The sequence below is a fragment of the Pseudophryne corroboree genome, chromosome 3 (assembly GCF_028390025.1).
Source record: "Pseudophryne corroboree isolate aPseCor3 chromosome 3, aPseCor3.hap2, whole genome shotgun sequence".
Taxonomy (NCBI): Eukaryota; Metazoa; Chordata; class Amphibia; order Anura; family Myobatrachidae; genus Pseudophryne; species Pseudophryne corroboree.
This window is the reverse complement of record NC_086446.1, coordinates 615951252-615978849: the sequence shown is the minus strand read 5'-3', so window position 1 is coordinate 615978849 and position 27598 is coordinate 615951252.

The following is a 27598-nucleotide window of genomic DNA, read 5'->3' as shown; positions in this document are numbered from 1 at the left end:
ACAGAAGGACACCACCTAGAGCAGAAGTGCTTTAAACCCACAAGTGCAGAAAATCATAAAAAGTGGTCCCATAGCAAATAGTTCAATATAAAAAGCTTATCTCAAATTATAATTCCACTTAGACCAGTGAAGTGCGGTGGGGTGAGGCAGAGCCTTTCCTGTCATACTAACGTTTGTGCCAGAATTTTGACTGTATAAAGTATATGAAAAATACAAAGAAAATGTTTGAAATGTCTTCTTTGTATTATTCTAATCATTTTTATAACCAAAGCTCTGGAGTAAAAAGTCTATGGCACCTCACCTGTGTATCTTTTCCGCACATCTCTGATCAAAACTCACCAAATTTCCAGGAGTTTATACTGCTGCACCTGTGTATAATGCCCAGATGTACTCTTTAGCTCATATATTGTATGTAAATCTGGCTCTGGTGATAGCCAGCACATCCTGAGCCATATAGCTCACCCCACGTCCCTGACTTAGACAGCTCTCATTTTGCCAATTCTTCATTAATAGTGGGGCATTTTTGTATTTACCAAATCAGGGTCAGTCAACTTTGTTCCCTAGAACAGATTGACTCCCATCAGTAAGGAATTAGGATTTTTGGGTGGGGACCACAACCCAATTAGTCAGTGTTTAGCCACTTTTAGCCTACAGTTAAACACTGACTAATTAGGCGTGATAATCGCAATAATTAAGGTGCGCCTAAAACAATTGAATAGCAAAAATGGGTGCCCATTCATCATCACGCTTTCACAAACAATTGAATTGCCCCCTTACTGTAAGAAGCAGTTGGAGGATTCTCTGGATGAGTACACCTTGTTCAATGACACCGGTGAGAGCTTGAAAATTATAGTCTAGGAGGTTCAGAAATGTGTTCTGTGAGGCAAACTTGTTAAACTGTAATCACTCCTTAAAAAGCAAAAGAAAGCCCAAACAGAGGCCCTACTTTGAAAACTTAAACTCTTGTACACGAGCCATAATACCTGTGTACTTATCCGTATGTTCATGAACAGCTGCGGGATATGCAGACAGCACTAAGTAATTGTTGGAAGACCAGATTAAGTTGGCAATTCGCAAAGGCAGGAATAGGCATTTCATCTGGGACAACAAGTGGAATGTTGGCTAGGACTCCTAGAATCCATTCCAATAAGGATTAGTCTGGCACTACCTATTTTGTGGACAAAGATATATCCAAAGTCTTTAACCACTTTCACACCAAACTATTTATCTCAGTCTTTATCGTCAGATGTTTTACACTTTTGTCATGAGAGAATCTCTCAATATCTGGTGTGACTTTCCTTTTACAGCCCCAGAATTGGACAAGGCAATACAGTCCTCTCCTAATGGCAAAAGTCCTGGCACAGATTTCTTTTCCTATTATAAAGCCTATGGGGGGAATTCAAATGTTTGAAAAGCCGGTTGGGTGTCTGTTTTTTCCTGTCTATTAGATAGGAAAAAACAAACTCCCAACTGACTTTTCAAACATTTGAATCTCCCCCTTTAAGTGCAAATCATTCCCCCTTAGCTCAAGCCTTTAATGAAGTCTCAGATAAAATTGGGATTTCAGGACAGTCACTGGAGGCTCACATCACAGTCCTTCCAAAGAGGAAATGATCCCTCCTTGTGCTCTAGCTAACACCCTATCTCCATCTTGAATATTGATATTAAATTCTTCACCAAGATGATTGCCAATCGCTTGGAGCTATATTTACCTAGTCTCATACCTCCCAACTGTCCCGATTTTTGCAGTGGGGGTGGGTTGGGGACAGTTGGGAGGCTCCAGCACTCGCTGCTCTGCTTAGCAGAGTAGCGGTGAATAGACGCTGTGCGCATGCAGTGGAGACCTGTGGAGTCAGTTATGAAAATGGTGGCGTGACTCGCGATTGCGGGCCCTCCTGTGAGGCCACACCCATTTTCCATAGGCCATGCCCCTTTTTGGATGGGCCCACACAGATGTCCCTCTTTACAATGAACAAAAGTTGGGAGGTATGTTGGGGTTCATTTCGAGTTGATCGCTCACTAGCTACTTACAGCAGCCATGCAAACGCATAGTCGACGCCCACAGGGGAGTGTATTTTCACTTTGTAAGTGTGCGAACGCCTTTGCAGCCGAGCACAGCAAAAACATTTTGTGCAGTTTCAGAGTAGCTCTGGACTTACTCAGCCTTGCGATCACTTCAGTCTTTTTGGTGCCGGAATTGACGTCAGACACCCTCCCTGCAAACGCCTGGACACGCCTGCATTTTCCCAAACACTCCCAGAAAATGGTCAGTTGACACCCATAAACTCCCTCTTTCTGTCAATCACCTTGCGTTCGGCTGTGCGAATGGAATCTTCGCTAAATCCATCGCCCAGCACCAATCCTCTTTGTACTCATACGACATGCCTGCGCATTGCGGTGCATACGCATGCGCAGTTTTGCCGGTTTTTTACCTGATCGCTGCGCTGGGAAAATCGGCAGCGAGCGATCAACTCGGCATGACCCCCGTAGTCCTATACACACTGATCAAGTAGGTCTTGTATCTGAGCGTGAGGCCCACAATAACATCACAAATATCATTGATCTCATTCATCATATTTCACAGAGTAAATTCCAGGCTCTCTTTTTATCTACAGATGCAGAGAAGGCCTTTGATTGGGACTTGATACCTCCTGTCTAAACAAGATCCTTGCAATTTATAAGACACTGACTGCTTGAATTAAAATAAATGGTTCCCTCTCTGACCCAGGGCATATTGCTTATGGGACTAGACAGGTGTGCACATTGGCCCTCATTCCGAGTTGTTCGCTCGGTAATTTTCTTCGCATCGCAGCGATTTTCCACTAATTGCGCACTGCGACTGTGCCAAGTAAATTTGCTAAGAAGTTTGGTACTTTACTCACGGCATTACAAGGTTTTTTCTTCGTTCTGGTGATCGTAATGTGATTGACAGGAAGTGGGTGTTTCTGGGCGGAAACTGGCCGTTTTATGGGTGTGTGTGAAAAAACGCTGCCGTTTCTGGGAAAAACGCGGGAGTGGCTGGAGAAACTGGGGGAGTGCCTGGGCGAACGCAGGGTGTGTTTGTGACGTCAAACCAGGAACGAAACTGACTGAACTGATCGCAGTGGCAGAGTAAGTGTCGAGCTACTCAGAAACTGCTTAGACATTTCTAATCGCAATTTTGAGAATCTTTCGTTCGCAATTTTGCTAAGCTAAGATTCACTCCCAGAGGGCGGTGGCTTAGCGTGTGCAATGCTGCTAAAAGCAGCTTGCGAGCGAACAACTCGGAATGAGGGCCATTGTAAACTAGTTATTTTCTTCTTCTGTTATATTGTGAATAAAATAAAAGGGGGTCTACAGATGCCCCCATCAGTCATGCTGTCTAGGGTGTTGGATTGGTTATGAGGTGATGAATTTATGCAATGAGTTCATATTGAGAATCCTTCCTTTCAAGCACCAATTTAAACAATGCCCTGGCTACCTAGACTGCATCACTCGACTGTCTCCCCCACTTTGGATTGTTGGTGCAGCACATATGTTATAGCTGCTGTAGGGTGCTATAGGGTGTTCTCTAGTCTGTCCCCTTTTACAATTTTAATACAAGATTTTGCCCCTGGCCTTCAGCCACGTGCTCTGAATGCTAAGACACGTGGATGCTCCAACATGTAGGCCCGCTGGTATGTGGGTGGGGGATCCTCAGCTTTCAGGAGCTTCAGGATGTTTTCACTGTGTCCACATTATCATTAATCTTATATACAGATCACACGTTCTATTAAGTGCAGGTAAGTTTAAACTCTTTCAGAGGTACCCATTTCAGCAGTTATGCAGTGTCATGAATGTCGCCCACAGTGTCATTAGCCGCCCAACAGGGACAGACATTCATTCATTTCTGTATCCAGACCGCCTTTCAGAATTGTTCAGTGATTATCTGATTTACTTGGTCAGCATGGCCAATGAACTGACACCCTATATCTACCAGTATTTGGGATCAGTCCATTGCTTGAACAACCCCGGTTCTCCCAAGGGTCGTTCCAGGCTCCAGGTCTCACCTCTGTGTGCCGTGTTCATGTTTCCAGTAGTGATGAGCGGGTTCGGTTCCTCGGAATCCGAACCCCCCCGAACTTCACCCATTTTACACGGGTCCGAGGCATACTCGGATACTCCAGTATTGCTCGGTTAACCCGAGCGCACCCGAACGTCATCATCCCGCTGTCAGATTCTTGCGAGATTCGGATTCTATATAAGGAGCCGCGTGTCGCCGCCATTTTTCACTCGTGCATTGGAAATGATAGTGAGAGGACGTGGCTAGCGTCCTCTCACTTTGTTTCAAAACTTTCAGGGGGCTGCAAATATCTTTATTCTGGGGACCAGCAGTATTATAGGAGGAGTACAGTGCAGAGTTTTGCTGACCAGTGACCACCAGTATTATACGTTCTCTGCATGAAATACGCTCCATATCTGTGCTCAGTGTGCTGCATATATCTGTGCTCACACTGCTTTATTGTGGGGACTGTGGACCAGCAGTATTATATAGGAGGAGTACAGTGCAGAGTTTTGCTGACCAGTGACCACCAGTATTATACGTTGTCTGCCTGAAAAACACTCCATATCTGTGCTCAGTGTGCTGCATATATCTGTGCTCACACTGCTTTATTGTGGGGACTGGGGACCAGCAGTATTATATAGGAGGAGTACAGTGCAGAAATTTGCTGACCAGTGACCACCAGTATTATACGTTCTCTGCCTGAAAAACGCTCCATATCTGTGCTCAGTGTGCTGCATATATCTGTGCTCACACTACTTTATTGTGGGGACTGGGGACCAGCAGTATTATATAGGAGGAGTACAATGCAGAGTTTTGCTGACCAGTGACCACCAGTATTATACGTTCTCTGCCTGAAATACGCTCCATATCTGTGCTCAGTGTGCTGCATATATCTGTGCTCACACTGCTTTATTGTGGGGACTGGGGACCAGCAGTATTATATAGGAGGAGTACAGTGCAGAGTTTTGCTGACCAGTGACCACCAGTATTATACGTTCTCTGCCTGAAAAACGCTCCATATCTGTGCTCAGTGTGCTGCATATATCTGTGCTCACACTGCTTTATTGTGGGGACTGGGGACCAGCAGTATTATATAGGAGGAGTACAGTGCAGAGTTTTGCTGACCAGTGACCACCAGTATTATACGTTCTCTGCCTGAAAAACGCTCCATATCTGTGCTCAGTGTGCTGCATATATCTGTGCTCACACTGCTTTATTGTGGGGACTGGGGACCAGCAGTATTATATAGGAGGAGTACAGTGCAGAGTTTTACTGACCAGTGACCACCAGTATTATACGTTCTCTGCCTGAAAAACGCTCCGTATCTGTGCTCAGTGTGCTGCATATATCTGTGCTCACACTGCTTTATTGTGGGATCTGGGGACCAGCAGTATTATATGGGAGGAGTACAGTGCAGAGTTTTGCTGACCAGTGACCACCAGTATTATACGTTCTCTGCCTGAAAAACGCTCCATATCTGTGCTGCATTGTAGTATATAGTAGGAGTACAGTGCATAATTTTGCTGACCACCAGTATATAATATATAGGAGTACGGTACAGAAGGCCACTGCTCTTCCTACCTCTGTGTCGTCAAGTATACTATCCATCCATACCTGTGGTGCATTTCAGTTTTGCACAGTTTGCTGACCACCAGTATGTAATATATAGCAGTACGGTACAGTAGGCCACTGCTCTACCTACCTCTGTGTCGTCAAGTATACTATCCATCCATACCTGTGGTGCATTTCAGTTTTGCACAGTTTGCTGACCACCAGTATATAATATATAGCAGTACGGTACAGTAGGCCACTGCTCTACCTGCCTCTGTGTCGTCAAGTATACTATCCATCCATACCTGTGGTGCATTTCAGTTTTGCACAGTTTGCTGACCACCAGTATATAATATATAGCAGTACGGTACAGTAGGCCACTGCTCTACCTACCTCTGTGTCGTCAAGTATACTATCCATCCATACCTGTGGTGCATTTCAGTTTTGCACAGTTTGCTGACCACCAGTATATAATATATAGCAGTACGGTACAGTAGGCCACTGCTCTACCTACCTCTGTGTCGTCAAGTATACTATCCATCCATACCTGTGGTGCATTTCAGTTGTGCGCAGTATATATAGTAGGCCATTGCTATTGATACTGGCATATAATTCCACACATTAAAAAATGGAGAACAAAAATGTGGAGGGTAAAATAGGGAAAGATCAAGATCCACTTCCACCTCGTGCTGAAGCTGCTGCCACCAGTCATGGCCGAGACGATGAAATGCCATCAACGTCGTCTGCCAAGGCCGATGCCCAATGTCATAGTAGAGAGCATGTAAAATCCAAAACACAAAAGTTCAGTAAAATGACCCAAAAATCAAAAGCGTCTGAGGAGAAGCGTAAACTTGCCAATATGCAATTTACGACACGGAGTGGCAAGGAACGGCTGAGGCCCTGGCCTATGTTCATGGCTAGTGGTTCAGCTTCACATGAGGATGGAAGCACTCATCCTCTCGCTAGAAAAATGAAAAGACTTAAGCTGGCAAAAGCACAGCAAAGAACTGTGCGTTCTTCTAAATCACAAATCCCCAAGGAGAGTCCAATTGTGTTGGCTGCGATGCCTGACCTTCCCAACACTGGACGGGAAGAGGTGGCGCCTTCCACTATTTGCACGCCCCCTGCAAGTGCTGGAAGGAGCACCCGCTGTCCAGTTCCTGATAGTCAAATTGAAGATGTCACTGTTGAAGTACACCAGGATGAGGATATGGGTGTTGCTGGCGCTGAGGAAATTGACAAGGAGGATTCTGATGGTGAGGTGGTTTGTTTAAGTCAGGCACCCGGGGAGACACCTGTTGTCCGTGGGACGAATATGGCCATTGACATGCCTGGTCAAATTACAAAAAAAAATCACCTCTTTGGTGTGGAATTATTTTAACACAAATGCGGACAACAGGTGTCAAGCCGTGTGTTGCCTTTGTCAAGCTGTAATACGTAGGGGTAAGGACGTTAACCACCTCGGAACATCCTCCCTTATATGTCACCTGCAGCGCATTCATCATAAGTCAGTGACAAGTTCAAAAACTTTGGATGACAGCGGATGCAGTCCACTGACCACTAAATCCCTTCCTCTTGTAACCAAGCTCCTGCAAACCACACCACCAACTCCCTCAGTGTCAATTTCCTCCTTACACAGGAAAGCCAATAGTCCTGCAGGCCATGTCACTGTCAAGTCTGACGAGTCCTCTCCTGCCTGGGATTCCTCCGATGCATCCTTGAGTGTAACGCCTACTGCTGCTGGCGCTGCTGTTGTTGCTGCTGGGAGTCGATCGTCATCCCAGAGGGGAAGTCGGAAGACCACTTGTACTACTTCCAGTAAGCAATTGACTGTCCAACAGTCCTTTGCGAGGAAGATGAAATATCACAGCAGTCATCCTGCTGCAAAGCGGATAACTCAGGCATTGGCAGCCTGGGCGGTGAGAAACGTGTTTCCGTTATCCACCGTTAATTCACAGGCAACTACAGACTTGATTGAGGTACTGTGTCCCCGGTACCAAATACCATCTAGGTTCCATTTCTCTAGGCAGGCGATACCGAAACTGTACACAGACCTCAGAAAAAGAGTCACCAGTGTCCTAAAAAATGCAGTTGTACCTAATGTCCACTTAACCACGGACATGTGGACAAGTGGAGCAGGGCAGACTCAGGACTATATGACTGTGACAGCCCACTGGGTAGATGTATTGCCTCCCGCAGCAAGAACAGCAGCGGCGGCACCAGTAGCAGCATCTCGCAAACGCAAACTCGTTCCTAGGCAGGCTACGCTTTGTATCACCGCTTTCCATAAGAGGCACACAGCTGACAACCTCTTACGGAAACTGAGGAACATCATCGCAGAATGGCTTACCCCAAATGGACTCTCCTGGGGATTTGTGACATCGGACAACGCCAGCAATATTGTGCGTGCATTACATCTGGGCAAATTCCAGCACGTCCCATGTTTTGCACATACATTGAATTTGGTGGTGCAGAATTATTAAAAAAACGAACGGGGCGTGCAAAAGATGCTGTCGGTGGCCCGAAGAATTGCGGGCCACTTTCGGCATTCAGCCACCGCGTGCCGAAGACTGGAGCACCAGCAAACAGTCCTGAACCTGCCCTGCCATCATCTGAAGCAAGAGGTGGTAACGAGGTGGAATTCAACCCTCTATATGCTTCAGAGGATGGAGGAGCAGCAAAAGGCCATTCAAGCCTATACATCTGCCTACGAAATAGGCAAAGGAGGGGTAATGCACCTGACTTAAGAGCAGTGGAGAATGATTTCAATGTTGTGCAAGGTTCTGCAACCCTTTGAACTTGCCACACGTGAAGTCAGTTCAGACACTGCCAGCCTGAGTCAGGTCATTCCCCTCATCAGGCTTTTGCAGAAGAAGCTGGAGACATTGAAGGAGGAGCTAAAACAGAGCGATTCCGCTAGGCATGTGGGACTTGTGGATGGAGCCCTTAATTCGCTTAACCAGGATTCACAGGTGGTCAATCTGTTGAAATCAGAGCACTACATTTTGGCCACCGTGCTCGATCCTAGATTTAAAACCTACGTTGGATCTCTCTTTCCGGCAGACACAAGTCTGCAGAGGTTCAAAGACCTGCTGGTGAGAAAATTGTCAAGTCAAGCGGAACGTGACCCGTCAACAGCTCCTCCTTCACATTCTCCAGCAACTGGGGGTGCGAGGAAAAAGCTAAGAATTCCGAGCCCACCCGCTGGCGGTGATGCAGAGCAGTCTGGAGCGAGTGCTGACATCTGGTCCGGACTGAAGGACCTGCCAACGATTACTGACATGTCGTCTACTGTCACTGCATATGATTCTCTCACCATTGAAAGAATGGTGGAGGATTATATGAGTGACCGCATCCAAGTAGGCACGTCAGACAGTCCGTAAGTATACTGGCAGGAAAAAGAGGCAATTTGGAGGCCCTTGCAGAAACTGGCTTTATTTTACCTAAGTTGCCCACCCTCCAGTGTGTACTCCGAAAGAGTGTTTAGTGCAGCCGCTCACCTTGTCAGCAATCGGCGTACGAGGTTACTTCCAGAAAATGTTGAGAAGATGATGTTCATCAAAATGAATTATAATCAATTCCTCCGTGGAGACATTCACCAGCAGCAATTGCCTCCAGAAAGTACACAGGGACCTGAGATGGTGGATTCCAGTGGGGACGAATTAATAATCAGTGAGGAGGGGGATGAACACAGTGAAAGGGTTGAGGAATCGGACGATGAGGAGGAGGTGGACATCTTGCCTCTGTAGAGCCAGTTTGTGCAAGGAGAGATTGATTGCTTCTTTTTTGGTGGGGGTCCAAACCAACCAGTCATTTCAGTCACAGTTGTGTGGCAGACCCTGTCGCTGAAATGATTGGTTTGTTAAAGTGTGCATGTCCATTCCATCTTGCACCTCTTTTTTCTTTCATTTTTCTTTGCATCATGTGCTGTTTGGGGACTATTTTTTTGAAGTGCCATCCTGCCTGACACTGCAGTGCCACTCCTAGATGGGCCAGGTGTTTGTGTCGGCCACTTGTGTCGCTTAGCTTAGCCATCCAGCGACCTTGGTGCACCTCTGTTTTTCTTTGCATCATGTGCTGTTTGGGGGCTATTTTTTTGAAGTGCCATCCTGTCTGACACTGCAGTGCCACTCCTAGATGGGCCAGGTGTTTGTGTCGGCCACTTGGGTCGCTTAGCTTAGTCACACAGCTACCTCATTGCGCCTCTTTTTTTCTTTGCATCATGTGCTGTTTGGGGACTATTTTTTTGAAGTGCCATCCTGCCTGACACTGCAGTGCCACTCCTAGATGGGCCAGGTGTTTGTGTCGGCCACTTGGGTCGCTCAGCTTAGTCATCCAGCGACCTCGGTGCAAATTTTAGGACTAAAAATAATATTGTGAGGTGTGAGGTGTTCAGAATAGACTGAAAATGAGTGGAAATTATGGTTATTGAGGTTAATAATACTATGGGATCAAAATGACCCCCAAATTCTATGATTTAAGCTGTTTTTGAGGGGTTTTTGTAAAAAAACACCCGAATCCAAAACATACCCGAATCCGACAAAAAATTTTCAGGGAGGTTTTGCCAAAACGCGTCCGAATCCAAAACACGGCCGCAGAACCGAATCCAAAACCAAAACACAAAACCCGAAAAATGTCCGGTGCAATCACTAGTTTCCAGTGAATACTCTGCTCTTCTGAGAATTACTGCTATTTACCATCATCGCTGTGTTACCAATTGCCAGCGCCACAGTTCTAAGCTGCACACAGACTTATTGGACTACTGCTGTAACCTGAAATCACCTGCCCTTGTTATTTCCATCTATCAGCGTCACAGGCTTTACACTACCAGCATTCAGTATACTGTATTCTGCCACTGTATCATCCACTAGAGTTGTGTTTTCCACGCTGCATTCAGACTCGCTCTCAACCAATTCACCACCAGCATTGTCAGTGTACCTGTGGTTCCACCTGCTACTGTGTTTCACTTCAATTCAGTATCCTTGCATATCACCAGTCTGTGGTTCCTATGTGTCGCTAAGGTGCCTATGCTCCTGTTAATCTATGAGTCAGAGTTACATCTAGCTTCCCTGTTTTCTGTACATCTCAGCTAATACCCAGGGTCCCGAGCCGGATGTAAAGAATCCAGGAACTGTGACACTCCGAAACACGCAATTTTCTTTATATATCAATTGTTTATGGAAGAGATCTTTCTGGCTCCTCCTTGTCATGTACAACTATGTAACAAGGATTTTTCCAGACCATTAGGAGATATTGAATGGTCTTCCGTAATCCAACTTTATTGAGCAACAATTTATAATGCTATCCCAGTGGTATAGAATTCCTGTCCTTCTCCACAAATTTACTGGTCTGTCTCTGAAACCTGTTGAAGTGCTGCTCTGGGCACAATCATTTATATTTGGTGGGAGTGTACGAAAGTGACCTCCTTTTGTTAGAATATCTTTGTCAAACAAGATTTTGTGGATAGATGTGCAAAATGATCATGGTTTCTGGCTTCTTTTACAGTACACTCCCGATCTCTACGTATAAAAGAATTATTGGTTAAGTACCTTAATAATGGCGCCATAGTCTTGATGCCAACTAGTTGCCCATCCTTCCTGCCCCCATCTATTGGAGACTGGTCTCACTTTTCATGTCAATAGATGACATTATTATGTCATCAACAGGCAAAGTCTCTGATATCTCTGTTACCTGGTTCTCATAGATGGAATTTAAACTGCACACGCATTTTGATATATGATTAGCATCCTGGGTAGCTTGGTTCTCCCTATACCCAGTGCTGCAAGTATGGCGGTACTGCGTACTGAGCACCATGCTTGCAGCCTGTGTGTGAGCTCTGCTGTGTGTGAGGGGAGGAGAGCGCGTGCCTCTCCTCCCCTCAGTATTCAGTCCGGTTTCCGGCACCACTGGTGGGGTGTATCTCTAATGAGTTGCCAGTTCGTTAGCTAGTCAGAGCTCGTGGACCAGCAGCTCCTGACTGGCTGCCAGACCGCAAGCTTTGATTGGCTCATGAACCGGTGCCTGATTGGAGATACATGCTGCCATGGACAGGACTGAGGTGCAGGGGAGACACGCTCTGCGCTGTCCTCCCCTCACACACAACAGCTAGCGGCAGCAGCGGTGAGCAGAAATGGGAGGGGGAGAGGTGTACCTGTACCTGGCACGGTACGGGATTGTACCTGTACCTGGCACTGTGTGGGGTGTACCTGTACCTGGCACTGTGTGGGGAGTGTACCTGTACCTGGCACTGTAAAGCATATGTGTATCTGGCACCAGGGAATAAATGTACCTGGCACTGGGGGCATATGTGTACCTGGCACTAGGGGCATTTGTGTATCTGGCACTGGGGGCATTTGTGTATCTGGCAATGGGGGTATATGTGTATCTGGCACTGTGGGTCATATGTGTATCTGGCACTTGGGGCATTTGTACCTGGCACTGTGGGGTATATGTGTATCTGGCACAGTGGGGCATATGTATATCTGGCACTGTTGGGGGCATATTTATATCTGGCACTGTGGTGGCATATGTGTATCTGGCACTGTGGGGCATATGTGTATCTGACACTGTGGGGCATACGTGTATCTGGCACTGTGGGGCATATGTGTATCTGGCACTGCACTACTGGGGGCATATGTGTATCTGGCACTATTGGGGGCATATGTGTACCTGGCCCCCATTTTCATTGGCCACGTCCCATGTGGCATGTGACCACACCCATTTTTTGGCACGCACACCTTAGGTGCGCGCACACAGTACTACTAACAAATTGTTTCTACTTGCACCACTGCCTACACCCCACCATTACACCCTCACTCTCTGCTCCCACGTCTTCTCCTTGTCTTCTTTCCTGTCTGATTTCTCATCCTCCTTCTACTTAACCTGTGATTCTTCAGTCATGCTAAGTTTGTGGTCAGATCTCGAATGCAGTAGATAGTTACTACTGTTTGTAAAGTCTTCTGTATTACGATGTACAATGCTCTGACTTTGATTGTTTTGCATAGCCAATTATTAGGACTATATTAAAAAAATAAAACAGCTTATCTGATAAAAAACCTCAGGGCCAAGGGGATGATTCAGAGATGGAAGTGCCTCAGTGCGCGATCCTTCTCCTTACAATTAAACTGTGGATGCATTGTGAGGTGGTGCCACACATGCTGGGTGGCCTTGCCATGTACTGGGCGGCCCCCAGCAAGTGAGAAGGAAGCATATCTTGCTGCGGGAAGCAAGATCTGTATCCATCTCTGAATAACCCCCCAAGTCCAACCAGGTTTCAAGAAGGTGTCCAATACCACACAACCCAACATGTTTCATCCTGTCCAGACTTCATTTGCCCAGGCAGTTGTGGGAAGAGCCCCAGCGCTTTTCAGCATGTGGCTGGTAGCCAGTGGGAAGGCAGTATTTACACCCTATAGATGCATCAGCCAAAAGATGATTAGCTGGGTGCTGGTATTCAGATATTGTAAATTAGCAAAAGCTGTCTATTACTGGAGTCAGTTGAGGGTGACACTAACCATTTTCTAAATATGTATTTATTACAAGGGTGAATGGCATAAGAAACCATGATATGTATGATGTTTTGCTTATCACATGAGTGGCAATAACAAACCCCTCCATGTGTTCCAGATTAGCAATTAGGATACACTGTTGTAAAGGGGAGAGAGAGAGGGAGACAGAGAGAGCAGGAACTGATGTCAGTTTATGACTAATGTCCTATACCTATGGTTACCTACTATATATATACATTTTCAAATGATAAGTAAATCCAAAAATAATCCATTCCCCAAATTCCTGGAGGATCTGTGAAATGTCACAGCACCTTATCTTATTAAAAAAGCCATTCTAGCCAGGCTAAATTCCCTTCAGCAAAATATGAATAAATAGGATAATATTATTTTGAAGACATTGTAATGTTTTTATTATAAGGAGAGATATAATAGGTTTGAAATATTCCCAATCATAAAGTTATTCTGAACAAAGGGCCTTAAAGATGCATATGTATTATACAAGCACTCGAATCCAGCTACGAACAAGTCACAAGTTGGGAAAATAGGCATAAATGTCAAGATAAAGTGTTAAATTCTTTGGCAGCCAATCTGATCCTGGAGAATTATGCCTTAATTCTTGCAACTACCAGCAAACACTTATGATCATGTAGACAAATCATTCTGTTAATTAGCCATTTTATTTCATAAGAAATTATTACTAATGATGTCTTTCATTATCATTTTTAATTGTTTCTGTATATCTTTTAAGCATTGTGTTTTATCATATTAATCAACTTTAATAAGCTTGGTCTCTGTGGTTCTTATCAAATTCATTTGCCTGTGATTCTGGCTAAGTAACACTACATATCTGTACTGCAGGTTATTTGGGTTGTGATAAGTGGGGAAAGGTCTAACTGAGGTTTTGTAGGGTGAACTTTAGTACAGTGGCAAAGCCAGCTTTTAACAAGAGTAGCAGTTGTAAAAATAGGCACCCCAAGTCCAAGCTCCAAATTTTCCTCATCACAATGTCCCAGACATCCTCATGCCTGGCACTTATACTCTTTAATTAGTGTATTGTGTATTGCACAGCTTAATCTTTCTTGTTCATAGATTGAAGGTTAAACACACCCATCTTACTGACAGCTGCAGCTCATTACATGCAGGCTACTTTGCGGGTACCTCAGTCAGCATAACGCACTTTTGTACAGTTCCTTATGGCATATCGCTGCTGTTCAGATTTCACATGTCATTTCAAACATGGATTCTGGATGACAGCATTTCCTGAGATACAGCACAGCATGGGCGCTGCCATGTTGTCTTTGATCATGTGATCATTCTGTTCTTATCCTGGACTTCATTATTCCACATGACTACTACAGCCAATCCACACCCTGAGTGCCCTATTTAAGTTCCCCAAGTTCAGTAGCACATTGCCAGTACAACCTAACCAGTTTCACCACTAGCTCTTGGTTCCTAGTCAGTAGTTCCAACTTCACCTATCTGTCATTCTGAGTGTATTCAGGTATCATATACAAAGCTCGCAGAGCTCTCCTGTGGTGATCAGTTTCTCCATATACCAGTCTGCTCATGCCTACAATATACCAAGACCTGCTGGAAGGTTAGATAATAAAAATAGCTGATTAGTTAAGTTTTTAGTGAAAGCACTTTCAGGGGCATAATAAATTAGATAAATATTCGGCTGTGCACATTTACAATTAATTATGTAGGAAAACCAAGCGAGGCGTTCATGTCCTAATATGCTACATAGTATTAGGGTTTGATGATCCAATTGAGCTTAAAATCTAACTGAATCTGTCCCTGAAATAGAGTCTTCCCCCAATCCAGTGGGCCCCCTGAATAGTTGAATGGCTAAGAGCTGCTTTCCCCTTTACTAGTAACACTTGAATGTTTCAAACACAATGCAGAGTTGTCTAAGCCCCCCTCTCTTAGCTCCAATTTAAAAAGAAAGTTCACAGTGAAATGTCATCATTCACCCTTCTGTGATGTTTGAAAGGGGGGGGGGGGGGGCTCTGCTAGATTGAGGGGGAGGGGGTGGTGGGGACATCACATCCCAGAAAAGCAGGACAATTTATTCTGGTATAACATATTAAACTCCACCTAAAAGTACATTTTATAGTTTTGAATGGCGTTAACGATTAGACTTGCCCATTACACACATTTTTGACTTACGTTAATATGAAATAATTGTGTCTTGCGAGTTAAAGATGCAGACAGCAGTTATACTTCCCATTAAACATTAAAATAACTGTGTATGTACTTACAAAATTCTATTGCAATGAACTAGGTCCCTTCATTAAGCATCTGTCACATTACTGAAGTTCTACAAAAGTAACGCTAGCTTCTTGGTTACAATATTACACAGAGATTGCAAGTCAACCTGGTTTTCTATTAGGTTTAATTCGCTTTTCTCCTATCTTAGTACATGTATTTATTTTTCCTATTCTACCTGGTTATCCATATTTATTTTTAATTTTTTCCACTCATATTTCATGCCTGGTTTCCCAGTACATCAGCTTTCAACACCAATCCCATTTGCTGCACAGATGACATTTACAGATTGAATAGTTATTTCAGCCGCATTCCATTTGGTACATTACAGCATTTTCTCTCCGAGGTGGATCACATTTAATGTTTCCTCTTTAAACTAGTTTTAATAGGAACTATCATGTTGCTTTGCTAATCAATAGTGCTTCTACACTCTCGGCACGTTTCAGGAGACATAAATCTCAGGCGGGTTCCTTAACTCTTCCTCGCTGCCAGGACAGGCACTCAGGTTGACATGTACACATTGCCTAGTCATCTGTTCATTTGGGCTGTCGGGAGGGTAAGCAATAACTCCCAGCAGAACTATTTGCATTTGCACAAGAAAAGTCATTTTGTGTTTATTTTACAAAGCAATCACTGTTTCTTTTTTATATCGAAGTCAAATCGTGTGGACCAGGTTTGGATAACTTGTGCCTGTTGTGGAACTACAAGTCTCAGCCTCTCCTGTCCAATGCTTACTGTTACTTCCTCAACAACTGGAGAGCTACAGCTTGCATACCACCACTGATAGACTAATAGCTAGGAAATTATAGGCAGGCATGCAGGACTGGGTTTTCAGTATGTGCTCCTTTAGGCCATTGAGAATTAGCATTCTCTAAATTAGTAATGTGCGGTTAGTATGCTCATACTGTATCTTGGGGTACAGATAGATTAAAAGGAGCAGCTTCGTTCAGTCGTGTGTTGGTTTTATCTCCCAGCTCACGGAGTCCTGCCAGATTGCTATAACAGCATGTCTCACTCATGTTATTGATGTTGGTGGAAACTGCAGGAAGAAATGTGTGATCCTCCAGGCTATGTGCTTTTATAACATATGCATGGGATGCCATGGCTGCGGTAGTATGTGTGATGTCCTGTTGGCACAGGCGCTATACAGAATATTTTCTCACACAACTCCCTATTTTAAGAAGACATTTTTGAACATGGACATTACAAAACACTGCTGGATAATGAACAAGATGCATCAAAGTTCTGCCTCTTAGATAAGTCACCATGGCTTGTGTTACTAGCTTAGGGACTTCCGTGGACACTAATATACCCCCCCCCCTTCGTAAGTCTAGTTTTGAAAGATAGTCATTATTAAAAGGAGTGATTACCAGTGGAATACATGAGAATCTATATAAAGGGCATTCGTTGTTAAGTGTATTGGGCAGGTTGGCTTGGGTAAACAGGCGTGGGAACAGGTAAACTGTTAGTTTAGAATAAATGTTATTTTATTTTGAAATGCTGTAATGTACAGTATGTTAGGTTGGATATTTATCTGTTGCAGAGCATAATGTGCCTGTTTCTAGGCATACAGTATCATTTGCAAGCTGCGTTGGGCTGGTTCACCGGGGACTTACTTCCAGTCCATTTATGCTGGGACATTGGGGGTAATTCCGAGTTGATCACTCGCTGCCGATTTTCGCAGCGCAGCAATCAAGTAAAAAAAATGCCAATTATGCGCATGCCCCACAATGCGCACGCCCCACAATGCGCACGCGCAATGTACAGGTACAAAGCCCTTTGTGGTTGTGCTCAGGTTCTAGCAAAGTTTTTCTTCGCACTGACGGCCGCAAGAAGATTGACAGGAAGGGGGTGTTTCTGGGTGTCAACTGACCGTTTTCAGTGAGTGTTTGCAAAAATGCAGGCGTGTCTGAAAAAACGCAGGCGTAGCTGGGCGGGTTTATGATGTCAAATCCAGACGTGAATAGGCTGAAGTGATCGCAAGCGCCGAGTAGGTTCAGAGCTACTCTGAAACTGCACAAACTGTTTTTGCAGAGCTCGGCTGCACATGCATTCGCACTTCTGCTAAGCTAAAATACATTCCCCAGTGGGCGGCGGCATTGCGTTTGCACGGCTGCTAAAACTAGTTAGCGAGCGATCAACTCGGAATGACCTCCATTGTTTAGATGCACCTGGTTCTCTGCATTCGCACCTGCATTTACTTGCGATGCAGGTAACGGGTATAAAGAGCCGGTTATGTTCCAGCATAAATGGTTCAGAAGAAAATCCCTGGTCAGCAAGTCCAATGCTGTTTGCAAGTACAGGCTGGTGCATGTGTGCCAAGTATGAAACTAAGAGTATGGATAGGGATGGGTGCACTGCAAAGATGTGTCTGAATTGCATGGATGTGGACCTTTTTCTGTGCATGCAGTGAGGGAGCAATTACCCCCAATTAGCACTCAGCTCAGCATCAGATAGATCATGTATGTTATTAAGTACAACTACAGTAACATTAAGATTAAATTTAAATATTTAATTTTCAGTGTAAAAATCCAATTCATAGTGGCACTGGTTCAAAAAGGACCTCTTATTTGATACAAAGCAAATAATGTATATGGAAATTGATCACTAAGACCTATGTCTGCATTCATCTTCCACCCACACTAATATGCCCTGTTGATACAGGAATTAGTGCCGCACTTCATCATGATTTCATCTGGTTTGGTCCCAATATGTGCAGTACGGATGGTGTAATGGTTAGCATTACTGCCTCACAGCACTGAGGTCATGGGTTCAATTCCCACCATGGCCCTAACTGTGTGGAGTTTGTATATTCTCCCCGTACTTGCGTGGGTTTCCTCCGGGTACTCCGGTTTCCTCCCACAATCCAAAAATATACTGGTAGGTTAATTGGCTCCCAACAAAATTAACCCTAGCATGAATGTGTGTGCGTGTACATGTGATAGGGAATATAGATTGTAAGCTCCACTGGGGCAGGGACTGATGTGAATAGCCAAATATTCTCTGTAAAGCGCTGCGGAATATGTGTGCGCTATATAAATAAATAACTGGTAATAATATGTGCGACGATATTGATCAATAATTCTGTTCAACGGTGGAGTAAAGTGATAAAACTTAATTTTTATGTGGAAACATTTGAGTCTTGTGGACAATTTATACTATTGCAATATGCTGTTCTCTCCACTACCTGTCAGTCTAACAAAAACAAAACACGACATTTCTGGAGATGACAAGGGAGCACAGGACATATCTCATTTATATGCGGACGTGTTCACTGTAAGCACTTAGAGTGACATCCCCAACTGGAAGGCTAATGAAAATGCTGCATTATGCTTTGCCATGATAGGGCTAAAGAGTAACCTCTGGCACTACACATGCATGTCACATGACTGTATTTTTAAACTTCCCAAATATATACTTTTAAATGTATTTAAGAATCACTCTTAAGGGTACACAGCAGAAGCATGTTGTGCTCATCTCCAATGCAGCACATGTCCAGCTGCAGTTACATTCACCTCATCGGCAGCTTATGCTTGACGTCTAGGATGATGACAACTGACGATGCATTTCCGTCAATCAGAACAGCAAGAGCCAGACGCTCGCCTCTCACATCCTAGGTTGTTGTTCTCCACTTGCTGGAATCAATAACAATTCTCAAAATATGCACTGTTTTTACCTATTACTATTCAAACATCTTTTAAATGCTTGTGCACCAAAGAACAATACGCAATAGCTACAAATGCTGTTGTTGTTAATGTTGTATTCATGGCTTCTACTATATAAATGTATTATTTTTTTAATCAACAAAAAGGAACCTGAAATGTTAAGATGGCTACACATGAGTGGACTCTCCCTTCGACAGTATCAGTGTCTAGTTTGGTCACACATGTACAGCATTATCATATTTAGTTACCACCATAGCATTGAATTTGTACAATTACTGTACCATGGTAATACTGTGCTTATATTTTGTATAAGAAGGTCCCGCTTAAGTCACTTTATATGCTATCTTCAATAGTTGACAGCTGTTCCTGTAGCAGGCTGTCCATAGATTTGGCTAGAGCAGTGGTTTACAAACTTTTTTGAATTCCGGCGCCCTAGAGTATCAGAATCTTTTTCACGACACCCCCAGGCTAACAGTTTCTTATTGAGAAATTCAGAAAACAAATATTAAATTAAGAAAATTGTATTTACATGTCATCTAGGTTCAACTGTGTGGTGAGGGAAATGATTCACTTCTGCTTGTCCACATATTTTATGATTGGCATCCACCAGCACTGGTTTTGTCTATTACATTGACGTAAATAATTTGAATTGTTCCTGGACCACCAATCCAAGGCACTCCTGTAAGTGTCCCAAGACACCCCAGGGTGCCACGGCCCACAGTTTGAGAACCATTGGGCTAGAGTCATTTAGTAATTAATAAATTAGAGATTAGATACATCTGCAAGTCAAGGACCAGTAAGCAATCTGAGGTCAGGGCAGGCAGTGTGGTGTGCAATGTAAAGTCCACTATACAATCAGAGGTCAGTGCAAGCAGTGAGCAAGGCAAACCCTAGTAAACAATCCACGGTTTAGGACCAGAATTGTTCCTGGACCACCAATCCAAGGCACTCCTGCAAGTGTCCCAAGACACCCCAGGGTGCCACAGCACACAGTTTGAGAACCATTGGGCTAGAGTCATTTAGTAATTAATAAATTAGAGATTAGATACATCTGCAAGTCAAGGACCAGTAAGCAATCTGAGGTCAGGGCAGGCAGTGTGCAATGTAAAGTCCACTATACAATCAGAGGTCAGTGCAAGCAGTGAGCAAGGCAAACCCTAGTAAACAATCCACAGTTTAGGCCCAGAAGACAAGCAGAATTGAAAGGCAGTCCTGGTCAAATAAGGACAAACTCACAGAAAGCAGGTTACACATCTTCAGTAAGACTAAACTATCACCAAAGCAGTTTATTTTTATTATCTGTACAAGTGTTCATATTACACAGGGAAAAATCTATGTAAATTATCCAGTTTTCAAGAACTGTTTTAGTCTGACAAGTTAATGAACTATGCTAATTTCATTACCCTCCAGGACATCTTTTGCATGTAAGGTAGCCACCTCTACATTGAGGCTATAATCGGACATTACAGATCACAAATAGAGTGCACATGTTTTTCAGATTAGATCTTTTGGCTACCTCTGTGACGGTAAATTTGTTCAATTGGAACTTGAATATATGTGGGACTATTATTCCTGATTGTTGTTCTTTGTGCAACTGTGCACTAAAATGACTGCAACGTTTTTGATATTACTTGAAGAATTGAACTGTATACAATCAGTTTATTATTGCTACATGAACAGGAAGATGCCAAAATTATTGAAGTACTGTACAGTAGGTATGTCCTATAGTTATTTATTGTATTGATCATCAGTATTATACATGGATATACAGTATCTATTCTTTGCTGATTTTATTTCCTGCCATGTTATCTTATGAAAGTTACAGTATGAGTTTATTTAATAGAGTATATACAGTGCCTCTGGTTCTGTTTGGGAGGTTACACACTCCCCAAAAAAAGGTTTGGCTTTACTGATCATTTTTTTAACAATAGTTACTGTTGCTATTATTATTATTATTATTATTTTATTACGTTAATTAGTTTAAATATCTTTGTATGTGATAAACTATCACCAGCATAGGGCCACAGAAAGGGAGAAGGATTGAAGGACCAATAGGACAGAGAGTGGAGGTTTAACTCCTGAATCACAAAGAACTAAACAAGACAACAGCATTTACCTATGTAAAAGAACTTATGGAAGTTGGTCATAAAAATAAATGTTTATTAATTGGTATGTCAAACTATATAAAAACCTCAAAATACAATAAGGTATTTGAGATACAAAATATGATTACATCTAATTGAATTGCTTCACTTTTTAGGAAAATAAAATCCTATGACCAAGGCACCAGTGAGACCCGGATGTATGGCAGCGCTGATCTTCCAGTAGGTGGTTCCTTGATGACCAGCGGGGGTTGGGTGCATGTTCTGGTGGTGGGGTTGAAGTGATGAGATCATCGATATAAGTTCTTAATTAGACAAAGTTTATAAATACCTGTGAAGTGCCTTAGTAATTTTTCTCTTGAGGATGGGTTAAAGAACTAAGCAGCAGCACCTGTGTTATTCCCTGGTGTACAAGAAAAGACATTTCCCAACAACAAGAACAGAATCTGTGACATCACATGGCATTAGCAGAATGCCAGTATCTGCTTCCTAACAATGGCCAAGAGTATTGTGACTCCTGCTGTAAGCAGATCACCAACATGGATAGCCTACACTGTCATTAGTTACATGGTTAAGATTGCATGTTCTATACAGAGTAGTGATTGGTCAGAGTACACTTTAGTTAGAGATGTGCACCGGAAATTTTTCGGGTTTTGTGTTTAGGTTTTGGATTCGGTTCCGCGGCCGTGTTTTGGATTCGGACGTGTTTTGCCAAAACCTCCCTGAAAATTTTTTGTCGGATTCGGGTGTTTTTTTTACAAAAAACCCTCAAAAACAGCTTAAATCATAGAATTTGAGGGTCATTTTGATCCCATAGTATTATAAACCTCAATAACCATAATTTCCACTCATTTTCAGTCTATTCTGAACAGCTCACACCTCACAACATTATTTTTAGTCCTAAAATTTGCACCGATGTCGCTGGATGGCTAAGCTAAGCGATACAAGTGGCCGACACAAACACCTGGCCCATCTAGGAGTGGCACTGCAGTGTCAGGCAGGATGGCACTTCAAAAAAATAGTCCCCAAACAGCACATGATGCAAAGAAAAATGAAAGAAAAAAGAGGTGCAAGATGGAATTGTCCTTGGGCCCTCCCACCCACCCTTATGTTGTATAAACAGGACATGCACACTTTAACGAACCCATCATTTTAGCGACAGGGTCTGCCACACGACTGTGACTGAAATTACTGGTTGGTTTGGGTCCCCACCAAAAAAGAAGCAATCAATCTCTCCTTGCACAAACTGGCTCTACAGAGGCAAGATGTCCACCTCATCATCATCCTCCGATTCCTCACCCCTTTCACTGTGTACATCCCCCTCCTCACAGGATTATTAATTCGTCCCCACTGGAATCCACCATCTCAGATCCCTGTGTACTTTCTGGAGCCAATTGCTGCTCGTGAATGTCTCCAATGAGGAATTGATTATAATTCATTTTGATGAACATCATCTTCTCCACATTTTCTGGAAGTAACCTCGTACACCGATTGCTGACAAGGTGAGCGGCTGCACTAAACACTCTTTCGGAGTACACACTGGAGGGAGGGCAACTTAGGTAGAATAAAGCTAGTTTGTGCAAGGGCCTCCAAATTGCCTCTTTTTCCTGCCAGTATACGTACGGACTGTCTGACGTGCCTACTTGGATGCGGTCACTCATATAATCCTCCACCATTCTTTCAATGGTGAGAGAATCATATGCAGTGACAGTAGACGACATGTCAGTAATAGTTGGCAGGTCCTTCAGTCCGGACCAGATGTCAGCACTCGCTCCAGACTGCTCTGCATCACCGCTAGCGGGTGGGCTCGGAATTCTTAGCCTTTTCCTCGCACCCCCAGTTGCGGGAGAATGTGAAGGAGGAGCTGTTGATGGGTCACGTTCCGCTTGACTTGACAATTTTCTCACCAGCAGGTCTATGAACCTCTGCAGACTTGTGTCTGCTGGAAAGAGATACAACGTAGGTTTTAAATCTAGGATCGAGCACGGTGGCCAAAATGTAGTGCTCTGATTTCAACAGATTGACCACTCGTGAATCCTAGTTAAGCAAATTAAGGGCTCCATCCACAAGTCCCACATGCCTAGCGGAATCGCTCTGTTTTAGCTCCTCCTTCAATGTCTCCAGCTTCTTCTGCAAAAGCCTGATGAGGGGAATGACCTGACTCAGGCTGGCAGTGTCTGAACTGACTTCACGTGTGGCAAGTTCAAAGGGTTGCAGAACCTTGCACAACGTTGAAATCATTCTCCACTGCGCTTGAGTCAGGTGCATTCCCCCTCCTTTGTTTATATCGTGGGCAGATGTATAGGCTTGAATGGCCTTTTGTTGCTTCTCCATCCTCTGAAGCATATAGAGGGTTGAATTCCACCTCGTTACCACCTCTTGCTTCAGATGATGGCAGGGCAGGTTCAGGACTGTTTGCTGGTGCTCCAGTCTTCGGCACGCAGTGGCTGAATGCCGAAAGTGGCCCGCAATTCTTCGGGCCACCGACAGCATCTCTTGCACGCCTCGGTCGTTTTTTAAATAATTATGCACGACCAAATTCAATGTATGTGCAAAACATGGGACGTGCTGGAATTTGCCCAGATGTAATGCACGCACAATATTGCTGGCATTGTCCGATGTCACAAATCCCCAGGAGAGTCCAATTGGGGTAAGCCATTCTGCGATGATGTTCCTCAGTTTCCATAAGAGGTTGTCAGCTGTGTGCCTCTTCTGGAAAGCGGTGATACAAAGCGTAGCCTGCCTAGGAACGAGTTGGCGTTTGCGAGATGCTGCTACTGGTGCCGCCGCTGCTGTTCTTGCTGCGGGAGGCAATACATCTACCCAGTGGGCTGTCACAGTCATATAGTCCTGAGTCTGCCCTGCTCCACTTGTCCACATGTCCGTGGTTAAGTGGACATTAGGTACAACTGAATTTTTTAGGACACTGGTGACTCTTTTTCTGACGTCTGTGTACATTTTCGGTATCGCCTGCCTAGAGAAATGGAACCTAGATGGTATTTGGTACCGGGGACACAGTACCTCAATAAAGTCTCTAGTTGCCTGTGAATTAACGGTGGATACCGGACACATGTTTCTCACCACCCAGGCTGACAAGACCTGAGTTATCCGCTTTGCAGCCGGATGACTGCTGTGATATTTCATCTTCCTCGCAAAGGACTGTTGGACAGTCAATTGCTTACTGGAAGTAGTACAAGTGGTCTTCCAACTTCCCCTCTGGGATGACGATCGACTCCCAGCAGCAACAACGGCAGTGCCAGCAGCAGTAGGCGTTACACTCAAGGATGCATTGGAGGAATCACAGGCAGGAGAGGACTCGTCATACTTGCCAGTGACATAGCCTGCAGGACTATTGGCTTTCCTGTGTAAGGAGGAAATTGACACTGAGGGAGTTGGTGGTGTGGTTTGCAGGAGCTTGGTTACAAGAGGAAGGGATTTAGTGGTCAGTGGACTGCTTCCGCTGTCATCCAAAGTTTTTGAACTTGTCACTGACTTCTGATGAATGCGGTCCAGGTGACGTATAAGGGAGGATGTTCCTAGGTGGTTAACGTCCTTACCCCTACTTATTACAGCTTGACAAAGGCAACACACGGCTTGACACCTGTTGTCCGCATTTGTGTTGAAATAATTCCACACCGAAGAGGTGATTTTTTTTGTATTTTGACCAGGCATGTCAATGGCCATATTCGTCCCACGGACAACAGGTGTCTCCCCGGGTGCCTGACTTAAACAAACCACCTCACCATCAGAATCCTCCTGGTCAATTTCCTCCTCAGCGCCAGCAACACCCATATCCTCATCCTGGTGTACTTCAACAGTGACATCTTCAATTTGACTATCAGGAACTGGACTGCGGGTGCTCCTTCCAGCACTTGCAGGGGGCGTGCAAATGGTGGAAGGCGCAAGCTCTTCCCGTCCAGTGTTGGGAAGGTCAGGCATCGCAACCGACACAATTGGACTCTCCTTGGGGATTTGTGTTCTTTGCTGTGCTTTTGCCAGCTTAAGTCTTTTCATTTTTCTAGCGAGAGGATGAGTGCTTCCATCCTCATGTGAATCTGAACCACTAGCCATGAACATAGGCCAGGGCCTCAGCCGTTGCTTGCCACTCCGTGTCGTAAATGGCATATTGGCAAGTTTACGCTTCTCATCAGACGCTTTCAATTTAGATTTTTGGGTCATTTTACTGAACTTTTGTTTTCTGGATTTTACATGCTCTCTACTATGACATTGGGCATCGGCCTTGGCAGACGACGTTGATGGCATTTCATCGTCTCGGCCATGACTAGTGGCAGCAGTTTCAGCACGAGGTGGAAGTGGATCTTGATCTTTCCCTATTTTAACCTCCACATTTTTGTTCTCCATTGTTTAATGTGTGTGGAATTATATGCCAGTATCAATAGCAATGGCCTACTACTATATATACTGTGCACAACTGAAATGCACCACAGGTATGGATGGATAGTATACTTGACGACACAGAGGTAGGTAGAGCAGTGGCCTTCCGTACCGTACTGCTATATATACTGGTGGTCACTGTCAGCAAACTGCAAAACTAAAATGCACCACAGGTATAGAATCTAGATGGATAGTGTACTTGACGACACAGAGGTAGGTAGAGCAGTGGCCTTCCGTACCGTACTGCTATATATACTGGTGGTCACTGTCATTAAAACTCTGCACTGTACTCCTCCTATAAAATACTGTTGGTCCCCAGTCCCCACAATAAAGCAGTGTGAGCACAGACATATGCAGCACACTGAGCACAGATATGGAGTGTTTTTCAGGCAGACAACGTATACTGGTGGTCACTGGTCAGCAAAACTCTGCACTGTACTCCTCCTATATAATATACTGGTGGTCCCCAGTCCCCACAATAAAGCAGTGTGAGCACAGATATATGCAGCACACTGAGCACAGATATGGAGTGTTTTTCAGGCAGACAACGTATACTGGTGGTCACTGTCAGCAAAACTCTGCACTGTACTCCTCCTATATAATATACTGGTGGTCCCCAGTCCCCACAATAAAGCAGTGTGAGCACAGATATATGCAGCACACTGAGCACAGATATGGAGTGTTTTTCAGGCAGACAACGTATACTGGTGGTCACTGTCAGCAAAACTCTGCACTGTACTCCTCCTATATAATACAGCTGCTCCCCAGTCCCCACAATTAAGCAATGTGAGCACAGATATATGCAGCACACTGAGCACAGATATGGAGTGTTTTTCAGGCAGACAACGTATACTGGTGGTCACTGGTCAGCAAAACTCTGCACTGTACTCCTCCTATATAATACAGCTGCTCCCCAGTCCCCACAATTAAGCAGTGTGAGCAGATATATGCATCACACTGAGCACAGATATGGGTGAAGTTCGGGGGGGTTCGGTTTCCGAGGAACCGAACCCGCTCATCACTAACTTTAGTAAGTGCAATCTTAGAGCTGTACAGTCACAAAACAGGTTACTTTCTTAGTAGTTTTTAGGACTTGACCTGATACCTAAATAAAGTTTTACAAAGCCCTAAAATGTAAGTTTTTCAGCGAAGTTTTCATTAGCCAGTGATAAGTTTTGCACTCTTTGGATTATACAAGCAGGTGAGATCGATGATATAATGAGACAGACTAAAGTGGTGCTTCAAGCAGTATGATTTGGAAAGAGGTAGCAAATTTTAATAGCTCTTTGGAAATCTGCCGTTACTGCTGAAACTAGTGTTTTCTCTAATCATGATGAACATAAATTGAAAAGAGTTTGATTAAGCCAGGCAGTCGTGAAACTGAAGTAAATCTTATACAGTACATTTTGTATTACTTTTAGTACTGAGATGGTTGACTCTTTAAGTAGAATGACTGTATACTAACAAAATAAAGCATACCATAACATTGTGTGTACAAAAAATAAAACACAAAATATATTAACCCTTACATACATTACCCCACTACTGAGCAAACAGGAGCCAATTAGAGCTAAAATAATGACAAGACTTGTTTTTTACCTCCCAACATTGGCCCCTTTCCCTATATACTCCCAACATTGCACTATGGGGGTAATTCCAAGTTGATTGCAGCAGGATGTTTGATAGCAATTGGGCAAAACCATGTGCACTGCAGGGAAGGCAGATATAACATGTGCAGAAAGAGTTAGATTTGGGTGGGGTATTTTATTTCTGTGCAGGGTAAATACTGGCTGCTTTATTTTTACACTGCAAATTAGATTGCAGATTGAACACACCCCACCCAAATCTAACTCTCTCTGCACGTTATATCTGCCTCCCCTGCAGTGCACATGGTTTTGCCCAATTGCTAACAAAAATCCTGCTGCGATCAACTTGGAATTACCCCCTATATCCGGTTGGGAGAAAGAGAATAACCTGTTTAATTATTCTATCAATATGTTGGATATTAAAAACGTAGAATAGGGAAAAAGAAGGAGAACATAAAATCATTATTTTGTATGTATAAATGGGTGAGTGAGTGAGTGA